Consider the following 18520-nt stretch of genomic DNA (forward strand, 5'->3'; position numbering starts at 1 on the left):
AAGTGCTTCTTGGTCATGTGGGAATCCTCTGCTAAGAATTTTCTGTTTTTATCTGTATCCTATTTCATAAGTTGATTATTTGGTTTATTGATATCCAATTTCTTGATTTTTTAAAATATGTTTTGGATATTAGCCCACTATCAGATATGGAATCTGCAAAAATATTTTTCTATTCTGTAGGCTGCCATTTTGTATTATTAACAGTGCCCTTTGCCTTACAAAAGCTTTTCAGTTTCATGAGGTCCCATTCACTAATTGTTTATTTTAGTACCTGCAATATTGGTGTTCTGTTTGGGATGCTTTCTCCTATGCTAATGCAGTCAAAGCTAGTCCTCATTTTCTCTTCTTTGAGGATCAATGTACTTGGTTGAATTTCAAAGCCTGATACACTTGCACTTGACGTTTTTGCAGGGTGATAGATATAAATCTATTCACATTATTCTACATGCAAGCAGCCAATTAGATCATCACCATTTTTTAAAGATCCTTTTGATATTTGCGTTGTATTTACTATTTAATAAAAAATCAAGTATCTGATTGCATTTATGTCTGGCTCTTCAATTCGATTCCATTCATATCTCTCTCTCTCTCTCTCTCTCTTTCTCTCCCTCTCTTTCTCTCTCTCTCTCTCCTCTCTCTCTGTCCTCTCTGTCTCTCCTCTCTCTCTCTCTCTTATTGGATATATTTTTTTTAAGATTTATTTATTTATTATATATAAGTACACTGTAGCTGTCTTCAGATACACCAGAAGAGGGCATCGGATCTCTTTACAGATGGTTGTGAGCCACCATGTGGTTGCTGGGAATTGAACTCATGACCTCTGGAAGAGCAGTCGGGTGTTCTTAACCGCTGAGCCATCTCTCCAGCCCTGGATATATTTTTATTTACGTTCTAATGTTATCCCCTTTCCCGGCTTCCCTTCCATAACCCCTATTCCACCCCCCTCCCCATGCTTCTATTAGGGTGTTCCCCCACCCACCCACCCCTTCCCACCTCCCCGTCCTGACATCCTCCTACACTAGGACTTCCAGCCTTGGCAGGACCAAGGGCTTCTCCTTTCATTGATGCCCATGGGCCTGTCTATATGTACTCTTTGGATGGCGGTTTAGTTCCTGAGAGATCTGGTAGGTTGATATTGTTGTTCTTATGAAGTTGAAAAACCCTTCAGCTCTTTCAATCCTTTCTCTAACTCCTCCATTGGGGATCCTACTTTCAGTTCAATGGTTGGCTGCAAGCATCAGCCTCTGTATTTGTCATGCTCTGGTGGAGGCTCTTAGGAGACAGCTATATCAGGCTCCTGTCAGCATACACTTCTTGGCACCAGCAGTATTATCTGGGTTTGGTGGCTGTATATGTGCTGGATTCTCAGGTGGGGCAGTCTCTGCATATCCTTTCCTTCAGTCTCTGCTCCAAACTCTGTCTCTGTATTTCTTCCTATGACTATTTTTGTTCCGGCTTCTGAGAAGGACTGAAGCATCCACACTTTGGTCATCCATTTTCTTCAGCTTCATGTGGTCTGTGGATTGTATCTTGGGCAATCAGAGCTTTTGGGGCTAATATCCACTTATCACTTATCAGTGAGTGCATAACCATGTGTGTGGGTTTTTTTTTTTTTTTTGTGGTTGGGTTACCTCACTCAGGATATTTTCTAGTTCATAATACATATACACAATTGAGTAATACTCAGCTGTTTCAAACAATGACTTCATGATATTCTTAGGCAGATCTGTTTCTCTTTATTCCATTATCATATTGTTTTTATTATTAAAGATCTGCAATAGAGCTTGAAATAGTATAATATCCAGAAGTTGTTTTATTGTACAGGATCATTTTTAACTATCTTGGGTTCATTTTTTTCCATATGACATTGAGTATTGTCTTTTCAAGGTATGTAAATGATTGTGCTGGAATTTTTATTGTAATTTCATTTAAGCTCTAGATCACATTTGGTAAAGTGGTTATATATTCTAAATTAATTCTCTGCATGAACATAGAAGATCTTTCCATTTTCTGATATCTTGCTCAATTTCTTTCATCAGAGACTTGAATTTCTTGTTATATATTTCTCTCATTTGCTTGATTGCACATGCCAAGATATTCTACATTATTTGTGGCTATTGAGAAGTGTGTAAGGGTATTGTGTCCCTAATATCAATCTCAGCTCATTTATCATTTGTATATAGGAGGACTACTGGGGGGTTGTTTGTTTTGTTTTGTGGTTTTGGTTTTTGGTGTTGTTTTGTTTTGAATTAATCTTGTATGCAGCCACTACTTTGAAGTTGTTAATCATCTGGGAGTCCTCTGGTAGAAGTATAGAGTCACTTATCTGTGAGAATTTTTTGTCATATCATCTGTGAATAGTGATACTTTGACTTCTTCCATTCCAACTTGTATCTTCTTGATATCCTATGGTTGTCTTATTGCTCTGGGATGAAGCCTACTTGATCATGGTGGATGATATTTTGCTGTGTTCTTGGATTTGGTTTGTGAGGACTTTATTGAACATTTTTGCATCAAAGTTTGTGAAAAATTGCTCTATAATTATCTTTCTTTGTTGATTCCTTGTGTGGTTTGTGTATCAGAATGACTCTCTAAGGAAATTCAGTAGAGTTCCTTCCATTTGTAGTTTGTGGAGGAATTTGAGGAGTATTCGTATTAGCTCTTCTGTAAAAGTTTGATAGAATTATACACTAAAACCATCACTCCCTGGAACCTTTTTGTTTGGGAGACTGTCGTCTTTCTCTATTTCCATAGTTGTTATAGGTCTACTTAAATTATTTATCTGCTATTAATATAACTTTAATAAGTAGTATTTAAAGAAAAAATTCTCCATTGCTTTTTAATGTTTTAAAAGTACGTTTACTTTAGAGATACAAAGAAAGGGAACCCAACAGGTAAGAAAAAAATGTAATATCACATATTGTTTGATATTAGAATGGCTACTCCAGCTTGCTTCTTCCGACCATTTGCTTGGAAAGTTGTTTTCCATCCTTTCACTCTGAGGTAGTGTCTGTCTTTGTCTCTGAGATGTGTTTCCTGTAGGCAGCAGAATGCAGGATCCTCATTGTGTATCCAGTTTGTTAATCTATGTCTTTTTATTGGGGAGTTGAGACCATTGATGTTGAGAGATATTAAGGAATAGTGATTATATTCATCCTATTATATTCATATTTGGATGTGAGGTTATGTTTGTGTGCTTTTCTTCTCTTTGTTTTGTTGCCAAGACGATTAGTTTCTTGCTTTTTCTAGGGTGTAGCTTGCCTCCTTATGTTGGGCTTTACCATCTATTAACCTTTGAAGTGCTGGATTTGTAGAAAGATATTGTGTAAATTTGTTTTTGTCATGGAATATCTTGGTTTCTCCATCTATGATTATTGAGAGTTTTGCAGGATACAGTAACCTGGGCTGGCATTTGTGTTCTCTTAGGGTCTGTATGACATCTGTCCAGGATCTTCTGGCTATCATAGTCTCTGGCAAAAAGTCTGGTGTGATTCTGATAGGTCTGCCTTTATATGTTACTTGACCTTTTTCCCTTACTGCTTTTAATATTCTTTCTTTATTTTGTGAATTTGGTGTTTTGACTATTATGTGTTGGGAGGCATTTCTTTTCTGGTCTAATCTATTGGGAGTTCTGTAGGCTTCTTGTATGCCTATGGGCATCTCTTTTTTAGGTTAGGGAAGTATTCTTCTATGATTTTGTTGAAGATATTTACTGGTCCTTTGAGCTGGGAGTCTTCACTCTCTTCTATACCTATTATCCTTAGGTTTGATCTTCGCATTGAGTCCTGGACTTCCTGTATGTTTTGGATCAGTAGCTTTTTATGCTTTACATTATCTTCAGCTAAAAGTCATCAGAAAAGATAAGGAAGGACACTTCATATTCATCAAAGGAAAAATTCACTAAGATGAACTCTCAATCCTAAATATCTATGCCCCAAATACAAGGGCACCTATATACGTAAAAGAAACCTTACTAAAGCTTGAAACACACATTACACCTCACACAATAATAGTAGGAGATTTCAACACCCCACTCTCATCAATGGACAGATCATGGAAACAGAAATTAAACAGAGACGTAGACAGACTAAGAGAAATGAACCAAATGGACTTAACAGATATTTATAGAACATTCTATCCTAAAACGTTCTTCTCAGCTCCTCATGGTTCTTTCTCCAAAATTGACCATACAATTGGTCAAAAAACAGGCCTCAACAGGTACAGACAGATAGAAATAATCCCATGTGTGCTACCAGACCACCACAGCCTAAACCTGGTCTTCAATAACAATAAGGAAAGTACACCCACATATACGTGGAAGTTGAACAATGCTCTACTCAATGATAAACTGGTCAAGGAAGAAATAAAGAAAGAAATTAAAGACTTCTAAGAATTTAATGAAAATGAAGGTACAACATACCCAATCTTATGGGACACAATGAAAGCTGTGCTAAGAGGAAAACTATTAGCTCTGAGTGCCTGCAGAAAGAAACAAGAGAGAGCATATGTCAGCAGCTTGACTGCACACCTAAAAGCTCTAGAACAAAAAGAAGCAAATACAGCCAGGAGGAGTAGAAGACAGGAAATAATCAAACTCAGAGCTGAAATCAACCAAGTAGAAACAAAAAGGACCATAGAAAGAATCAACAGAACCAAAAGTTGGTTCTTTGAGAAAATCAGCAAGATAGATAAACCCTTAGCCAGACTAACGAGAGGACACAGAGACTGTGTCCAAATTAACAAAATCAGAAATGAAAAGGGAGACATAACTACAGATTCAGAGGAAATTCAAAAAATCATCAGATCTTATTATAAAAGCCTATATTCAACAAAACTTGAAAATCTGCAGGAAATGGACAATTTCCTAGACAGATACCAGGTACCGAAGTTAAATCAGGAACAGATAAACCAGTTAAACAACCCCATAACTCCTAAGGAAATAGAAGCAGTCATTAAAGGTCTCCCAACCAAAAAGAGCCTAGATCCAGACGGGTTTAGTGCAGAATTCTATCAGACCTTCATAGAAGACCTCATACCAATATTATCCAAACTATTCCACAAAATTGAAACAGATGGAGCACTACCGAATTCCTTCTATGAAGCCACAATTACTCTTACACCTAAACCACACAAAGACCCAACAAAGAAAGAGAACTTCAGACCAATTTCCCTTATGAATATCGACGCAAAAATACTCAATAAAATTCTGGCAAACTGAATCCAAGAGCACATCAAAACAATCATCCACCATGATCAAGTAGGCTTCATCCCAGGCATGCAGAGATGGTTTAATAGACGGAAAACTATCAACGTGATCCATTACATAAACAAACTGAAAGAACAAAACCACATGATCATTTCATTAGATGCTGAGAAAGCATTTGACAAAATTCAACACCCCTTCAAGATAAAAGTCCTGGAAAGAATAGAAATTCAAGGCCCATACCTAAACATAGTAAAACCTATATACACGAAACCAGTTGCTAACATTAAATTAAATGAAGAGAAACTTGAAGCAATCCCACTAAAATCAGGGAGTAAACAAGGCTGCCCACTCTCTCCCTACTTATTCAATAAAGTTCTTGAAGTTCTAGCCAGAGCAATCAGACAAGAAAAGGAAATCAAGGGGATACAGATTGGAAAGGAGAAGTCAAAATATCACTATTTGCATATGATATGATAGTATATTTAAGTGATCCCAAAAGTTCCACCAGAGAACTACTAACGCCGATAAACAACATCAGCAAAGTGGCTGGGTATAAAATTAACTCACATAAATCATTTGCCTTCCTCTACACAAAAGAGAAACAAGCTGAGAAAAAAAATTAGGGAAATGACACCCTTCATAATAGACCCAAACAATATAAAATACCTCGGTGTGACTTTAACCAAGCAAGTAAAAGATCTGTACAATAAGAACTTCAAGACTCTGAAGAAAGAAATTGAAGAAGAGCTCAGAAGATGGAAAGATCCCCCATGCTCATGGATTGGCAGAATTAATATAGTAAAAATGGCCATTCTCCCAGAAGAGATCTACAGATTCAATGCAATCCCCATCAAAATACCAATTCAATTCTTCAAAGAGTTAGACGGAACAGTTTGCAAATTCATCTGGAATAACAAAAAAACCCAGGATTGCTAAAACTATTCTAAACAATAAAAGGACTTCAGGGGGAATCACTATCCCTGAACTCAAGCAGTATTACGGAGCAATAGTGATAAACACTGCATGGTATTGGTACAGAGACAGACAGATAGACCAATGGAACAGAATCGAAGACCCAGAAATGAACACACACACACCTATGGGCACTTGATTTTTGACAAAGGAGCCAAAAACATCCAATGGAAAAAAGATAGCATTTTCAGCAAATGATGCTGGTTCAACTGGAGGTCAACATGTAGAAGAATGTAAATCGATCCATGCTCATCACCCTGTACAAAGCTTAGGTCCAAGTGGATCAAGGACCTCCACATCAAATCAGATACACTCAAACTAATAGAAGAAAAACTAGGGCAGCATCTCGAACACATGGGCACTGGAAAAAATTTCCTGAAAAAAACACCAATGGCTTATGCTCTAAGATCAAGAATCAACAAATGGGATCTCATAAAACTGCAAAGCTTCTGTAAGGCAAAGGAAGCACAAAACGGTAACCAACAGATTGGGAAAAGATCTTTACCAATCCTACAACAGATAGAGGCCTTATATCCAAAATATACAAAGAACTCAAGGAGTTAGATGGCAGGGAGACAAATAACCCTATTAAAAAATGGGGTTCAGAGCTAAACAAAGAATTCACAGGTGAGTAATGCCGAATGGCTGAGAAACACCTAAAGAAATGTTCAACATCTTTAGTCATAAGGGAAATGCAAATCAAAAGAACCCTGAGATTTCACCTCACACCAGTTAGAATGGCAAAATCAAAAACTCAGGTGACAACAATTTCTGGCCCTGAGATTTCACCTCACACCAATTAGAATGGCAAAATCAAAAACTCAGGTGACAACAATTTCTGTTGAAGAGGTGGAGAAAGAGGAACACTCCTCCATTGTTGGTGGGATTGCAGACTGATACAAGCACTCTGGAAATCAGTCTGGAGGTTCCTCAGAATATTGGACATTGAACTACCTGAGGATCCAGCTATACCTCTCTTGGGCATATACCCAAAGATGCCCCAACATAAAGAAAAGACACATGCTCCACTATGTTCATAGCAGGCTTATTTATAATAGCCAGAAGCTGGAAAGAACTCAGATGCCCTTCAACAGAGGAATGGATACAGAAAATGTGGTACATCTACACAATGGAATATTACTCAGCTATCAAAAACAATGTCTTTATGAAATTCATAGACAATGGTTGGAACTGGAAAATATCATCCTGAGTGAGGTATCCCAATCACAGAAAAACACACATGGTATGCACTCATTAATAATTGGCTATTAACCAAATGCTTGAATTACCCTAGATGCCTAGAACACATGAAACTCAAGATGGATGATCAAAATGTGAATGCTTCACTCCTTCTTCAAAAGGGGAACAAGAATTCCCTTGGCCGGGAATAGCGAGTTAAAGATTAAAACAGACACAGAAGGAACACCCATTCAGAGCCTGCCCCACATGTGGCCCATACATATACAGCCACCCAATTAGACAATGGATGAAGCAAAGAAGTGCAGACCGACAGGGACCAGATGTAGATCTCTCCTGAGAGACACAGGAAATACAGAAGCGAATGCCAACAGCAAACCACTGAACTGAGAATAGGACCTCCATTGAAAGAATCAGAGAAAGAAGTGGAAGAGCTTGAAGGGGCTCAAGACCCCTTATGAACAACAATGCCAAGCAACCAGAGCTTCCAGGGACTAAGCCACTACCTAAAGACTATACATGGACTGACTCTGGACTCTGACCTCGTAGGTAGCATTGAATATTCTAGTAAGATCACCAGTGGAAGGGGAAGCCCTTGGTCCTGCTAAGACTGAACCCCCAGTGAACGTGATTGTTGGGGGGAGGGCGGCAATGGGGAGAGGATGGAGAGGGGAACACCCATAAAGAAGTGGAGGGGGAGAGATTAGGGGGATGTTTGCCCGGAAACCTGGAAAGGGAATAATACTCGAAATGTAAATAAGAAATACTCAAGTTAATAAAAAAAAATCACATATTATACACTTCCTCTGAACATTTTTCTCTATTCATTTACAACTACTGCTAACATCATTATTAAATGTAGAAGAGAGTTATTTCACAAATGGTATTGAGGCAAACAAGCAACCAATAGCTATGATATGCTTTATAATGAATGTCATATGAAGGACTGATAATTGGACCCGAAAGTTTAATTAGTTAATTAATTAATCAATTTACCATGTAGCAACTTAAGAAAATAAGGATTTATTTTGACTTTGTGGATGGAGAGTACCTTTAATCATAATGTTGTGCCTTGTTTACGAGCTCCAAAAACTACCAAGGAGTTGATTTCAGTGCAATTGCACTAGGTTCTCTTGATTTCAAGCTCAAGCTAGGACCTGTCTCTGACACAACAGTGGGGGAGGGTGAAGCTCCTAGATCTGAGTGGGACAAGATTTTATAGAAAATGGTAAGCAAGCAAGGGGTTTTATAGCCTGACACATATCGGATTGTAGGTGGGGAGGGCTTTACAGAATTTTTGTTTGTCCTTTAACATAATTGACTGGTGCTAGAAACCAAAACATAAACTTAACTTCTACCCTCCTCCTGATATGTGGTTGGTAGGAACTGGAGGGTCTGGTGCAGTTATGTAACCTGCAAATGAAGGTTTGTTGGGGAGTAACCTAGAAACTAATGCTACATGCTGGCTTGTTGGGAAGTAAGCTGAAAACTGGTGCTTGGTACTGCCTTGTTAGTTAACTCAAGTTCAAACTTAGGTCAAGTTCTCTGGGATGAGTCTGAACCCAACAAAGATCTGGTCTCTCAGGAGAAACAAAGACATGGTAGCAAGTCTGGGATGTAGCTTCTCACATGTGGCTGAAGACAAATAGACATAAGACATAAATGGTGGTGATTTGCTTACTTTCTCCATTTTATTTTATTCTTTTGATACACAGGACTCACTAAGTGTTCTTGAACTTGTTAAGGGTTTTTATTTCCTCCTTAGTTAACCTTACTAGAATCATATTTAGAGACATGCCTACTGGTGTTTCCTAGGTAATTTGAAATCACATAAATTTGACCTTCGAGATTAAGTTCAATAAGGACATCCTTGTCAACACCCAAACATTATTTTAAAACAGTAATATTCCACTCCATTCCCATAACAGCTTAGGGCTATCTCATAATGCAAAATACACTAAGTCTACTTCCTGGATTCCTCTACCATTTATATGATTATTCAAAAGCCTGATGTCCCTTCTGGGCACAAAACTCTCTCCTACTTCTTAGAATCTCTAAATTCTAGAAACAAGTTGCACATTTCCAACACACTATGAAACAGAATAAGCATTCTCATTTAAAAAAGGAAGAAGAGGAGAAGGAAGAATGAGAGGCAGCGTTCCTTATATCCTAAAAGTTTATGTATGATGTGCCTTCATTTTCAGTAAGTTCTAAAATGTCTTTAACTGCTTCTTTGTTTCTTCCTTAACCAAGGTGTCACTGAGTAAAGTGTTATTCAGCTTCCATGTATATGTGAGCTTTCTGTTGATTTTTGTTGTTATGAAGAGCAGCCTTGGTGATCTGATTGGATGCATGGGATGATTTCAATCTTCTTGTATCTGTTCAGGCCTGTTTTGTGTCTGCTTATATGGTCAGTTTTGAAGAAGGTACCATGAGGTATTGAGAAGAAGGTATATTCTTTTGTTTTAGGATGAACCATTCTATAGATATCTGTTAAATTCATCTGGTTCATAACTTCTGTTAGTTTTACTGTATCTCTGAATACAAAGAATGCAGTGCTAAGAGGAGACTACATACTTCTGAGTGCCTCCCAAAAGAAACTGGAGAGAGCATGCACTAACAGTTTGACAGCACACCTGAATCCTCTAGAACAAAAGAAATCAAATACACCAAGAGGTGTAGAGGGCAGGAAATAATCAAATTCAGAACTGAAATCAACCAAATGGAAACATAAAGAACTATATGAAGAGTCAACAAAACCAGGAGCTGTTTCTTTGAGAAAATCAAAAAGATAAATAAGGGAAGTCCCACACCCGCGGATCCCGGCCCGCAGCAGCTCTCTGCCCCCAGACCCTGTGAGAGAGAGACCCAACCGCCTGGTCAGGTGGGCACTCCTGAGGCTGCAGAGCGGAAGAGACCACCAACACTGCTCACCCCTGCCCACATCCCTGGCCCAAGAGGAAACTGTATAAGTCCTCTGGACTCCCGTGGGGGAGGGCCCAGGAGCGGCAGGACCCCTGCCTGAGACACCACCAGAACCTGAAGGAAACAGACCGGATAAACAGTTCTCTGCACCCAAATCCCGTGGGAGGGAGAGCTGAACCTTCAGAGAGGCAGACAAGCCTGGGAAACCAGAAGAGACTGCTCTCTGCACACACATCTCAGACGCCAGAGGAAAAAGCCAAAGACCATCTGGAACCCTAGTGCACTGAAGCTCCCGGAAGGGGCGGCACAGGTCTTCCTGGTTGCTGCCGCTGCAGAGAGCCCGTGGGCAGCACCCCACGAGCGAACTTGAGCCCCGGGACCACAGGTAAGACCAACTTTTCTGCTGCAAGAAAGCTGTCTGGTGAGCTTGGGACACACGGAAGCAGAATTCCTGTAGGACCGGGCACGTTCTGTGTTTACCAGAAGTCCCACACCCGCGGATCCAGGCACGCAGCAGCTCTCTGCCCCCAGACCCTGTGAGAGAGAGACCCAACCGCCTGGTCAGATGGGCACTCCTGAGGCTGCAGAGCGGAAGAGACCACCAACACTGCTCACCCCTGCCCACATCCCTGGCCCAAGAGGAAACTGTATATGGCCTCTGGTCTCCCGTGGGGGAGGGCCCAGGAGCGGCAGGACCCCTGTGCCTGAGACACCACCAGAACCAGAAGGAAACAGACCGGATAAACAGTTCTCTGCACCCAAATCCTGTGGGAGGGAGAGCTGAACCTTCAGAGAGGCAGACAAGCCTGGGAAACCAGAAGAGACTGCTCTCTGCACACACATCTCGGACGCCAGAGGAAAAAGCCAAAGACCATCTGGAACCCTGGTGCACTGAAGCTCCTGGAAACGGCGGCACAGGTCTTCCTGGTTGCTGCCACTGCAGAGAGCCCGTGGTTAGCACCCACGAGCGAACTTGAGCCTTGGGACCACAGGAAAGACCAACTTTTCTGCTGCAAGAAAGCTGCCTGGTGAACTCAAGACACAGGCCCACAGGAACAGCTGAAGACCTGTAGAGAGGAAAAACCACACGCCGGAAAGCAGAACACTCTGTCCCCATAACTGACTGAAAGAGATGAAAACAGGTCTACAGCACTCCTGACACACAGGCTTATCGGACAGTCTAGCCACTGTCAGAAATAGCAGAACAAAGTAACACTAGAGATAATCTGATGGCGAGAGGCAAGCGCAGGAACCCAAGCAACAGAAACCAAGACTACATGGCACCATCGGAGCCCAATTCTCCCATCAAAACAAACATGGAATATCCAAACACACCAGAAAAGCAAGATCTAGTTCCAAAATCATTTTTGATCATGATGCTGGAGGACTTCAAGAAAGACGTGAAGAACTCCCTTAGAGAACAAGTAGAAGCCTACAGAGAGGAATCGCAAAAATGCCTGAAAGAATCGCAAAAATCCCTGAAAGAATTCCAGGAAAACATAAATAAATAAGTAGAAGCCCATAGAGAGGAGACACAAAAATCCCTGAAAGAATTCCAGGAAAACATAAATAAACAAGTACAAGCCCATAGAGAGGAGACACAAAAATCCCTGAAAGAATTCCAGGAAAACACAATCAAACAGTTGAAGGAATTAAAAATGGAAATAGAAGCAATCAAGAAAGAACACATGGAAACAACCCTGGATATAGAAAAACAAAAGAAGAGACAATGAGCTGTAGATACAAGCTTCACCAACAGAATACAAGAGATGGAAGAGAGAATCTCAGGAGCAGAAGATTCCATAGAATTCATTGACTCAACTGTCAAAGATAATGTAAAGCGGAAAAAGCTACTGGTCCAAAACATACAGGAAATCCAGGACTCAATGAGAAGATCAAACCTAAGGATAATAGGTATAGAAGAGAGTGAAGACTCCCAGCTCAAAGGACCAGTAAATATCTTCAACAAAATCATAGAAGAAAACTTCCCTAACCTAAAAAAAGAGATACCCATAGACATACAAGAAGCCTACAGAACTCCAAACAGATTGGACCAGAAAAGAAACACCTCCCGTCACATAATTGTCAAAACACCAAACGCACAAAATAAAGAAAGAATATTAAAAGCAGTAAGGGAAAAAGGTCAAGTAACATATAAAGGGACACCTATCAGAATCACACCAGACTTCTCGCCAGAAACTATGAAGGCCAGAAGATCCTGGACTGATGTTATACAGACCCTAAGAGAACACAAATGCCAGCCCAGGTTACTGTATCCAGCAAAACTCTCAATTAACATTGATGGAGAAACCAAGACATTCCATGACAAAACCAAATTTACACAATATCTTTCCACAAATCCAGCACTACAAAGGATAATAAATGGTAAAGCCCAACATAAGGAGGCAAGCTATACCCTAGAAGAAGCAAGAAACTAATCGTCTTGGCAACAAAACAAAGAGAATGAAAGCACACAAACATAACCTCACATCCAAATATGAATATAACGGGAAGCAATAATCACTATTCCTTAATATCTCTCAACATCAATGGCCTCAACGCCCCTATAAAAAGACATAGATTAACAAACTGGATACACAACGAGGACCTTGCATTCTGCTGCCTACAGGAAACACACCTCAGAGACAAAGACAGACACTACCTCAGAGTGAAAGGCTGGAAAACAACTTTCCAAGCAAATGGTCAGAAGAAGCAAGCTAGAGTAGCCATTCTAATATCAAATAAAATCAATTTCCAACTAAAAGTCATCAAAAAAGATAAGGAAGGACACTTCATATTCATCAAAGGAAAAATCCACCAAGATGAACTCTCAATCCTAAATATCTATGCCCCAAATACAAGGGCACCTACATACGTAAAAGAAACCTTACTAAAGCTCAAAGCACACATGCACCTCACACAATAATAGTGGGAGATTTCAACACACCACTCTCATCAATGGACAGATCATGGAAACAGAAATTAAACAGTGATGTCGACAGACTAAGAGAAGTCATGAGCCAAATGGACTTAACGGATATTTATAGAACATTCTATCCTAAAGCAAAAGGATATACCTTCTTCTCAGCTCCTCATGGTACTTTCTCCAAAATTGACCATATAATTGGTCAAAAAACGGGCCTCAACAGGTACAGAAAGATAGAAATAATCCCATGCGTGCTATCGGACCACCACGGCCTAAAACTGGTATTCAATAACAATAAGGGAAGAATGCCTACATATACGTGGAAATTGAACAATGCTCTACTCAATGATAACCTGGTCAAGGAAGAAATAAAGAAAGAAATTAAAAACTTTTTAGAATTTAATGAAAATGAAGATACAACATACCCAAACTTATGTGACACAATGAAAGCTGTGCTAAGAGGAAATCTCATAGCGCTGAGTGCCTGCAGAAAGAAACAGGAAAGAGCATATGTCAGCAGCTTGACAGCACACCTAAAAGCTCTAGAACAAAAAGAAGCAAATACACCCAGGAGGAGTAGAAGGCAGGAAATAATCAAACTCAGAGCTGAAATCAACCAAGTAGAAACAAAAAGGACCATAGAAAGAATCAACAGAACCAAAAGTTGGTTCTTTGAGAAAATCAACAAGATAGATAAACCCTTAGCCAGACTAACGAGAGGACACAGAGAGTGCGTCCAAATTAACAAAATCAGAAATGAAAAGGGAGACATAACTACAGATTCAGAGGAAATTCAAAAAATCATCAGATCTTACTATAAAAACCTATATTCAACAAAACTTGAAAATCTTCAGGAAATGGACAATTTCCTAGACAGATACCAGGTATCGAAGTTAAATCAGGAACAGATAAACCAGTTAAACAACCCCATAACTCCTAAGGAAATAGAAGCAGTCATTAAAAGTCTCCCAACCAAAAAGAGCCCAGGTCCAGACGGGTTTAGTTCAGAACTCTATCAAACCTTCATAGAAGACCTCATACCAATATTATCCAAACTATTCCACAAAATTGAAACAGATGGAGCCCTACCGAATTCCTTCTACGAAGCCACAATTACTCTTATACCTAAACCACACAAAGACACAACAAAGAAAGAGAACTTCAGACCAATTTCCCTTATGAATATCGATGCAAAAATACTCAATAAAATTCTGGCAAACCGAATTCAAGAGCACATCAAAACAATCATCCACCATGATCAAGTAGGCTTCATCCCAGGCATGCAGGGATGGTTTAATATACGGAAAACCATCAACGTGATCCATTATATAAACAAACTGAAAGAACAGAACCACATGATCATATCATTAGATGCTGAGAAAGCATTTGACAAAATTCAACACCCCTTCATGATAAAAGTCCTGGAAAGAATAGGAATTCAAGGCCCATACCTAAACATAGTAAAAGCCATATAAAGCAAACCAGTTGCTAACATTAAACTAAATGGAGAGAAACTTGAAGCAATCCCACTAAAATCAGGTACTAGACAAGGCTGCCCACTCTCTCCCTACTTATTCAATATAGTTCTTGAAGTTCTAGCCAGAGCAATCAGACAACAAAAGGAGATCAAGGGGATACAGATCGGAAAAGAAGAGGTCAAAATATCAGTATTTGCAGATGACATGATAGTATATTTAAGTGATCCCAAAAGTTCCACCAGAGAACTACTAAAGCTGATAAACAACTTCAGCAAAGTGGCTGGGTATAAAATTAACTCAAATAAATCAGTTGCCTTCCTCTATACAAAAGAGAAACAAGCCGAGAAAGAAATTAGGGAAACGACACCCTTCATAATAGACCCAAATAATATAAACTACCTCGGTGTGACTTTAACCAAGTAAGTAAAAGATCTGTACAATAAGAACTTCAAGACACTGAGGAAAGAAATTGAAGAAGACCTCAGAAGATGGAAAGATCTCCCATGCTCATGGATTGGCAGATTTAATTTAGTAAAAATGGCCATTTTACCAAAAGCAATCTACAGATTCAATGCAATCCCCATCAAAATACCAATCCAATTCTTCAAAGAGTTAGACAGGACAATTTGCAAATTCATCTGGAATAACAAAATACCCAGGATAGCTAAAGCTATCCTCAACAATAAAAGGACTTCAGGGGGAATCACTATCCCTGAACTCAAGCAGTATTACAGAGCAATAGTGATAAAAACTGCATGGTATTGGTACAGAGACAGACAGATAGACCAATGGAATAGAATTGAAGACCCAGAAATGAACCCACACACCTATGGGCACTTGATTTTTGACAAAGGAGCCAAAACCATCAAATGGCAAAAAGATAGCATTTTCAGCAAATGGTGCTGGTTCAACTGTAGGGCAACATGTAGAAGAATGCAGATCGATCCATGCTTATCACCCTGTACAAAGCTTAAGTCCACGTGGATCAAGGACCTCCACATCAAACCAGACACACTCAAACTAATAGAAGAAAAACTAGGGAAGCATCTGGAACACATGGGCACTGGAAAAAATTTCCTGAACAAAACACCAATGGCTTATGCTCTAAGATCAAGAATCAACAAATGGGATCTCATAAAACTGCAAAGCTTCTGTAAGGCAAAGGACACTGTGGTTAGGACAAAACGGCAACCAAAAGATTGGGAAAAGATCTTTAATAATCCTACAACAGATAGAGGCCTTATATCCAAAATATACAAAGAACTCAAGAAGTTAGACCGTAGGGAAACAAATAACCCTATTAAAAAATGGGGTTCAGAGCTAAACAAAGAATTCACAGCTGAGGAATGCCGAATGGCCGAGAAACACCTAAAGAAATGTTCAACATCTTTAGTCATAAGGGAAATGCAAATCAAAACAACCCTGAGATTTCACCTCACACCAGTGAGAATGGCTAAGATCAAAAACTCAGGTGACAGCAGATGCTGGCGAGGATGTGGAGAAAGAGGAACACTCCTCCATTGTTGGTGGGATTGCAGACTGGTAAAACCATTCTGGAAATCAGTCTGGAGGTTCCTCAGAAAATTGGACATTGAACTGCCTGAGGATCCAGCTATACCTCTCTTGGGCATATACCCAAAAGATGCCTCAACATATAAAAGAGACACGTGCTCCACTATGTTCATCGCAGCCTTATTTATAATAGCCAGAAAATGGAAAGAACCCAGATGCCCTTCAGCAGAGGAATGGATACAGAAAATGTGGTACATCTACACAATGGAATATTACTCAGCTATCAAAAACAACGAGTTTATGAAATTTGTATGCAAATGGTTGGAACTGGAAAATATCATCCTGAGTGAGCTAACCCAATCACAGAAAGACATACATGGTATGCACTCATTGATAAGTGGCTATTAGCCCAAATGCTTGAATTACCCTAGATCCCTAGAACAAATGAAACTCAAGACGGATGATCAAAATGTGAATGCTTCACTCCTTCTTTAAATGAGGAAAAAGAATACCCTTGGCTGGGAAGGGAGAGGCAAACATTAAAACAGAGACTGAAGGAACACCCATTCAGAGCCTGCCCCACAGGTGGCCCATACATATACAGCCACCCAATTGGACAAGATGGATGAAGCAAAGAAGTGCAGACCGACAGGAGCCGGATGTAGATCGCTCCTGAGAGACACAGCCAGAATACAGCAAATACAGAGGCGAATGCCAGCAGCAAACCACTGAACTGAGAATAGGTCCCCCGTTGAAGGAATCAGAGAAAGAACTGGAAGAGCTTGAAGGGACTCGAGACCCCAAAAGTACAACAATGTCAAGCAACCAGAGCTTCCAGGGACTAAGCCACTACCTAAATACTATACATGGACTGACCCTGGACTCTGACCCCATAGGTAGCAATGAATATCCTAGTAAGAGCACCAGTGGAAGGGGAAACCCTGGGTCCTGCTAAGACTGAACCCCCAGTGAACTAGACTATGGGGGGAGGGCGGCAATGGGGGGAGGGTTGGGAGGGGGACACCCATAAGGAAGGGGAGGGGGGAGGGGGATGTTTGCCCGGAAACCGGGAAAGGGAATAACACTTGAAATGTATATAAGAAATACTCAAGTTAATAAAAAATAATAATAATAATAAAAAGATAAATAAGTCACTAGCCAGACTAACCAGAAGGTACAGGGACACCACGGTATTCCAAAAAAAAAAAAAAAAAAAAACAGAAATGGAAGAGAGACATAACAACAGAAACTGAATAAATAATTAAAAAAATTCAATTCTCAGATCCTACTACAAAACCCTATACTCAACAAAACAGGAAAATTTGGAGAAAATGGACAACTTTCCTTCTATACAGATACCAGGAACCAAAGCCAAAGTTAAATCAGGATCAGATAAACCATCTAAACAGTCCCATAACCCCTAGAGAAATAGAAACGCTTATTAAAAGTCTCTCAACCGAACAAGCCCAGGACCAGATGGATTTAGTGGAGAATTCGGTCAGACTTTCATAGAAGACCTCATATCAACACTGTCCAAACTATTCCACAAAACGGAAACAAAAAAAAAAAAAAACACAACCTAATTCCTTCTTTGAAGTCACAATTACACATACACCTAAACCACACCAAAAAATGTACAAAGAGAACTTAAGAGCAATTTCTCTCAGGAATATCCATGCAAAAGTATACAATAAAATTCTAACAAATTGAATCCAAGAGCACATCAAAACTATCATTCACCATGATCAAGTGCACTTCATGCCAGAGATGTCTGGATGGTTCAATAGTCATAAATCCATCAATGTAATCCACTATATAAACAAACTCAAAGGAAAGAAAATAGTTTTCGTCTCAGTAGATACTAAGGGAGTATTTAACAAAATTCAAAATTCTCCTCCATGGTAAAAGTCTTGGAAACATCAGGAATTCTAATAAAAGCAATATCTAGCAAGCCAATAGATAGGATCAAACTAAATGCAGAGAAACTTGAAGCAATCCCACTAAAATCAAGGACTAGACAAGGCTGCCCACTCTCTCACTACCTATTTAATATAGTACTTGAAGAATAAGACAGAGCAATTAAGCAACAAAAAAGGTCAAAGGGATACAAATTGGAAAGAAAGAAGTCAAAATATCACTACTTGCAGATGATACGGTTGTATATTAAGTGACCCCCATAATTTCCACCAGAGAAATCCTACAGCTGAGAAACAACATCAGCAAACTGCCTGGATATAAAATTAAGTCAAACAAATCAGTAGCCTGCCTCTACTCAAAGAATAAACAGGCTGAGAAAGAAATAGC

This window comes from Rattus norvegicus, chromosome 2 (assembly GCF_036323735.1).
Source record: "Rattus norvegicus strain BN/NHsdMcwi chromosome 2, GRCr8, whole genome shotgun sequence".
In the NCBI taxonomy this organism is placed as follows: domain Eukaryota; kingdom Metazoa; phylum Chordata; class Mammalia; order Rodentia; family Muridae; genus Rattus; species Rattus norvegicus.